The following is a 6272-nucleotide window of genomic DNA, read 5'->3' as shown; positions in this document are numbered from 1 at the left end:
AGTGGTGTTGAAAATACACCTGCAGTGTTTACATAGTACCGCAGTAAGAATTTTACACCCGATGTCGAATTTGAGGTGTTACATGTAGTTCTACCCCGAAGTTCAACACCCATCAGTGTTATAACATATTCTGTTTGTTATGTAGACACTATGGTGTACATGTATTTGGTGTTATAACACTAGAAGGTGCATTCCTCTCATAACACAGATAAATGTTGTTTTAAGCACTGTAGTTCTGACAGTGTATACACTGTAATACATGGGATTTCAAATTTGACACCAGACTGCAAAAACACACATGTTGATTTAACACCAGCCTGGTATCTATATTTGTCCACACCAGAGAAGCGTTGGAACAACACCAGTTATTAAACTGATATTGGTTTAACGCTAATTGGTGTTGCGTAAATTCCAAATTGGTGTTAGCCCAACGCCAAGTCGGTGTTGTTTCAACACCTCTCTGGTGTTGACCACTACCAGGCTGGTGTTAAATTAACACCAGTGTTTTTGCTGTGGACTTGGTGTCCATAGAGGGCCACACCCTGAGGTGTTAAAATTGAACAAGCACATAAAAATTAACCCCAGAGGAGAATGAATAGTATTGACTTTTTACATCCAGTCTACTTGCTACCCATGGTTGATGAGTGCATCATTTGTTTGTTGAGATAATTGATTATAAATTTGTTGATTTTCTTTGTGCCTATGTACTTTGGCAGTAGATATGCCAAATGGATTGTTACTGCATGCAGCGTTGCATAGCAATATTCATGTTTGGTTGTGTTGAATTGCATGTCAATTTTTCATCCATTCCATCATATACCACGCAAAGGGAATGCTACTCCCAGACATCCAGACCATTTTGGTAAAAACATATAACATTATGGAACATGAAATCAGTGAAAATTGAATAGCAAGCAGCACCATCATATGCACTATCACGGCACGAGCGCTGAAAGGCAGCTCAAGCTAAAGCCGGGGTTATAATAATAATAACGTGCCTTGGAATAGAATATTTCTAGATAGATGGCGCTATATATTATTAGTAATATCACAGTTAACATAAGCAGTATACTACGCAAAAAAAATTGTGACATTTTTAGCTTCCCATAATTTTAGCTCTGAGTTGGACTATGGTCTATGAACGCTAAACCTGAGTTCAGAATACGGGCCCTAGAGGTTAACTTTTATTCATTACAAGCTTTAGAGAATGTTTCCCCACATAACAACACTGACAAAATACATATGATGCATCTTTTTATTTAAACGAAAATCCATTATTTGATTGAAAATATGTGAACAAAATTGAGCATGACAATAATTTCTAATCTGTACAATGTATTAATACTATATAATGGTTTACTATAAGTGGCAATTCCATTAAATATGTACACCCGACCTCATGTATGTGATATTTCATTAAAAAAAATCTCTCTCTCTGATATTTGGTCCTTTTGACAGTCTGTAATGCTCTCAAATTTATCATGATTCGGTCATTTTATGAAGTGAAGTAAAGCTTGAGAAAAATGGGCATCAGATGTACAAATAGGTTGACTATTTTATGTAATTGCCCTTAGTCCACAGTTTTACGGAGTGCCATTTTTTTTTCCTGTTGCAAAAAGTTGTACAAATTTCTATTGAGGCATGAAGTTGGAAGAACGGGAAGGTACAACAATGTTGTGAATTTTTATCATGAATTAATTGATACATCATAATTGTACCGAATATGGAAGAAATATTAATGAAGCCAGCATTCCACAGACGTGTGGCTTAAATTTAAAATTCTAGTTTAGACTGGGGTTATACCCAGGTTTAGTTATCAGAATACTGTCTCGTGTCTGTACCTGGCTTGTAAGCAAAATATTACACATTGACAAAATATTCTTCATTTTTTTCTATGATTTTGTGAGAGGAGGATGGAGCACCACCTTATTTGATTGACTAAAAAATCCTCATAATTGGGACAAATTATATTTAGTTGTTAATATTGATTATCAAAGCTATTCCTTAAGGGGGTATCTCACTGGGCTTGAAACTAGTTCGCGACTAATTCGCGACTACAAATTTTGCTAGTTGCAGAGACGTCTCCGCGACATCTCTGAGACGTCTCATGAAAATTACAGTCTCCGAGGAGTCGCAAGAAGATTAAACATGTTTAATATTTTTGGAGACTGTTTCTAGTCTCCGCGACGTCTCCGAGAAGTCTCTATCAGTTGCTGCGACGTCTCGGAGACTAATGATATCCGCGACTGCTGAGACGTCGCCGCGATGTCTCCGAGACGTCTCAGAGACATTGCGAAGACCTGCTGGAGACCAAAAAAAAATTATAATACATTGCGGAGACGTCTCCACGACACTTCACACTGTTTGACCCACTTCAGAAACCACGTGACTGAACGCGTGCTGATATCCCTCCTCCTGCTCCAAGTCAGGTGTATGATCTTTCAAACGTTCCATCGAGACGTCTCCTTGGTGAGAGCGCAAGCCATTTTTGTCTCCGAGACATCTCCGCGACTGCAGCGACTGATAAGTTGGAGACTGTCGCGGCGACGTCTCCGTTGGTGAGATAGGGCCTTAAGCTCCAAAGTGATGTATAGCCTGTCATAATTGATAAGTGAAATCTCATATAATGACAATTGAATATGTTGACTGTTTTGCCCGATGCTTTGTTTTTGAGCTGGCAACTAATATCAATCATTCTAATAAGTAATTATTGGGGAAACCTTATCAACTCACAAAAAACTATGTGAACATTGACAGATAAAGTTACACTAAGTTACACCAGTAGGAAACAACCGTCAATGTGGTTGGTTTAACAAGTTTGGACCTAACAGGCTGCTTGAAATGCTATGAATCCAGTGACCGGGTAATAATAATTGTGAAGCGCTTTGAACAGTCGTAGATTGATAAAGCGCTATATAAATGCCAATTATTATTGAGTTCTAAATGAAGGTATATGTAGATTAGACTACACAATTAGAGTGGCTTTTTACCTTTGAATTTTGATAAACATTGAACATCTACTTCCCATTACCCAAAGCAACGAAAAATTAGTGCGTTTCATTTTTTCTCTGATTAGTTCTGTAGATTATCATAAATTACATGTAGCTGTGCAATATAAAAGGTCTTATTCTTATTAGAAATACTGCACCACTTATTATGCATGTAAGAGAAAAAAAGCAAGAGAAAGAAAATTATTTTGAAAGAATTGTTCAGTATACCTCATAATTTATAACCTGTACACCATCAATCCCTGCAGACTATTGACTTGTAATAAATTTTCTGAGGGATTAAGGGTATTGTTATTGTTTGCAAAATAGTTGAAAGATCCTAAAATCATTCATGTTCATGCATAATTGGAGAAGCTTTATTCCTAAATGTATTATAAAATCTTCTAGTATTTATTACATTCATGTAATTTCATAAAATACGAAGCAAGTATATGCAATAAATTATTTATGTACTAACGTTTCATTTCTTCTTAAGTAATGTTCTGTTTTAAAGATAAACAATCAAAGAAATAAATGATCAATTGTAATTCAAAATTCTCACCACTTTTCAGTCAATAGTATCTCTTTGCATATGAAATCTTACTAAGCAAGACTTGAATTGCACGAGAAATCAATGACTCCTTCGCGAGCAGAAAGTTTGAACTTGGAACAAGAGTTTTATATTGACACAACTGGACTTTAGATTATACACGTTTTGCATACATGTATTTTGTTGATTGATTCGACAGTTATAATTCAAACTCATGTGTGTATAATTCAACATTTCAAATGCATTTACTTATAAATAAGCAGAAGTAATTATACATATGTTGGTACGAAAATCAGACCTCAAGTCAAAGTGTAGTGCTTCTTGGTTTAAGGAAAACTGAAAATTCATTAATGTTTTGTATTATTTTGTATTCACTTGAATGATAATGATAATAAACATGCTATGTCCTGTCACATATGAAAGACTAAAAAAATTGTATTCGGACAGGTACACATACTTATGGCAGGCCATATATGCCATTGTTTGACTCTCAAAATATGCTGATCACACATACAATGAACCTATGGCAGGCCATTCATGCCACAGTTTGCCTTTGCAGTTAATCTCATTGGAAGAAATGGGTGTTGTTTCAGCAACTATTGTTGTGTGGCAAGTTGTTCAGATCTGACTAATTTCCTCCATTTTCTTTCCCCTCGAAGCACATGGGTCCATCTAACAAAGACTTATATTTGATCCAATCAACTATAGGGCAATTCCACAGGTTGGTGGACATGAGCTTAAAAATTCAAATTCAATATTTTCTTGAATTTTTTAATACTTTAAGTCCTTCATACATGATAGTTTCAGGAACAAGAAATAAAAAGTTTATTTTCATATGTATACCTTGGAAAAAAATGGTCAAAAGTTGTGTCTTCCATTGTGTACCAAAATACAAGAAAAATAGTGAAAAATGAAATATGCCTTATTACCATTTTGTTGTTGCAACAACATACCACTTTACATATTTCTGAAGTTTAGAAGAGTCAAATTACTTAAAATACACAACCGCTTTTCAAGTCAGACTGTGTACTTTGTTGTGATAAGGAGATGTTTAGTTCCTATCAATAATAATGGAGTTACAGCTCCAAGTATGAGTCAAGGTGTCTCCAAATGTAACGTGAGTAACCGTGGAATAGCCCTATAGTCTATGTCTTGTCATAATTTTTCATACAGGAAATTAGTAGGCCTACAATGTCATCACAAACATGAGGAGCATACCGAATTGTTACAAAAAAGGAATGCACGAATATACATGATTTCTAGAAAATATTTAAAACAAACATGCATCTTAGATGTTGATCTGGGCCCTGTCAACAAAGAGTTATGAAGAGTTTCCGATCAATCGCAACTATGGACGGCCAGCAACGTCAACATCTATTATGCATGTTCAATATTTTTTTCTAGCTGTGATGTATATTCACGCATTCATTGTTTCCCTGAAAATTCACTGCGCTTCTCTTAGCATAAAAAGAACATTGTGCAAATTTTTCGTCGAAAAGATTATGACACTGATGGATTTCCATAGAGTTACGATTGATCGGATCAATCACAACTCTTTGTACAACAGGGCCCACATCAATCATAGCTCTTTGTAAGACAGGGACCAGCCCCCCCCGTTACGATTAATCTGATCAATTGCAACTATGGAAAGCGAGCAATGTCAACATCTACATGTACAAGTGTGTTGTATTTTCTGGAAATGATGTACATGTATATTCATACATTTGCCGTTTTCTTGACAATTCAGTATGCTTCTCTTTGTTTTCAAAGGACATTGTGCAAATTTCCCAATAAAATAATTATGACATTGATGGATTTCCATATTGCTGAGATTGATCGAATCAATCGTAACTCTTTGTACGATGTGGCTTTTACTGTCAGTGGTGGCTGCCAAACAAAACTGATTTTTTTTTAAGAGAGTCAAAAGGGGCCTAAGCTTTCGATCCTAGCAGATTCTTCTTTTTTATAAAGAATCTGACAGAGGTATGTTTTATCTGCTGGTTTTCATAGTAACTGTGCCTCTCACCCAATTTTGCAGCTTGTCAGACAAGGTTAAAGGCTCTCCAGATTACAATTCTGAATCTTTCTATGGAAGGCCATGCATGCCAATATTTGCACTCACAAATGTTTTATGGAGGGATGTACAGGTGGTCTGAATGCAGTTGTTACTTGTAGGATATGAGTAAATTATGATAAGAAATCTACCCATTTTTAGAACGATGTTTTGGAAAATATTTTAATTTGAATGTTTTGAATTTGAAGGAAAACATACATAATTTCTCTTCATATTTATACATAAATTTGATGTGTATTTCAATTTAGAGATTTGTGACAACTAGGCCTAAATGTTTGCTTATCTTTTTAGTGTCTTAATATGACCGATCAATGGCATGGATTGGCCTGTCATAGTCAGATTTAAAAAATGTTTAAAGACCCCTTAGTTTGTAAATTCTCATTCAGAAATGGCGCTATAAATTGTTACAGAAAGCATCTGCATTCTGGTTTTCATATGAAGTACAACAAGGTAAAACGACAGTACACATATATAATGAAGGAAGCATGTATTCAGTTCTCTCTTCAAAACGAAACCAATTGGGCCTACGTTGTTGAAATAGCGGCCTTAATAGTGATATTTAAAATGCTGTTGAATTAATTGATGACAATTGGGTGTATTTTTCATGTGTTATCTCACAGATGTGTATCGATGCAATTGACATACTGTAGTTTGTGTGGCA

Source organism: Lytechinus variegatus, chromosome 6 (assembly GCF_018143015.1).
Source record: "Lytechinus variegatus isolate NC3 chromosome 6, Lvar_3.0, whole genome shotgun sequence".
Taxonomy (NCBI): Eukaryota; Metazoa; Echinodermata; class Echinoidea; order Temnopleuroida; family Toxopneustidae; genus Lytechinus; species Lytechinus variegatus.
This window is presented reverse-complemented; position numbering follows the sequence as displayed.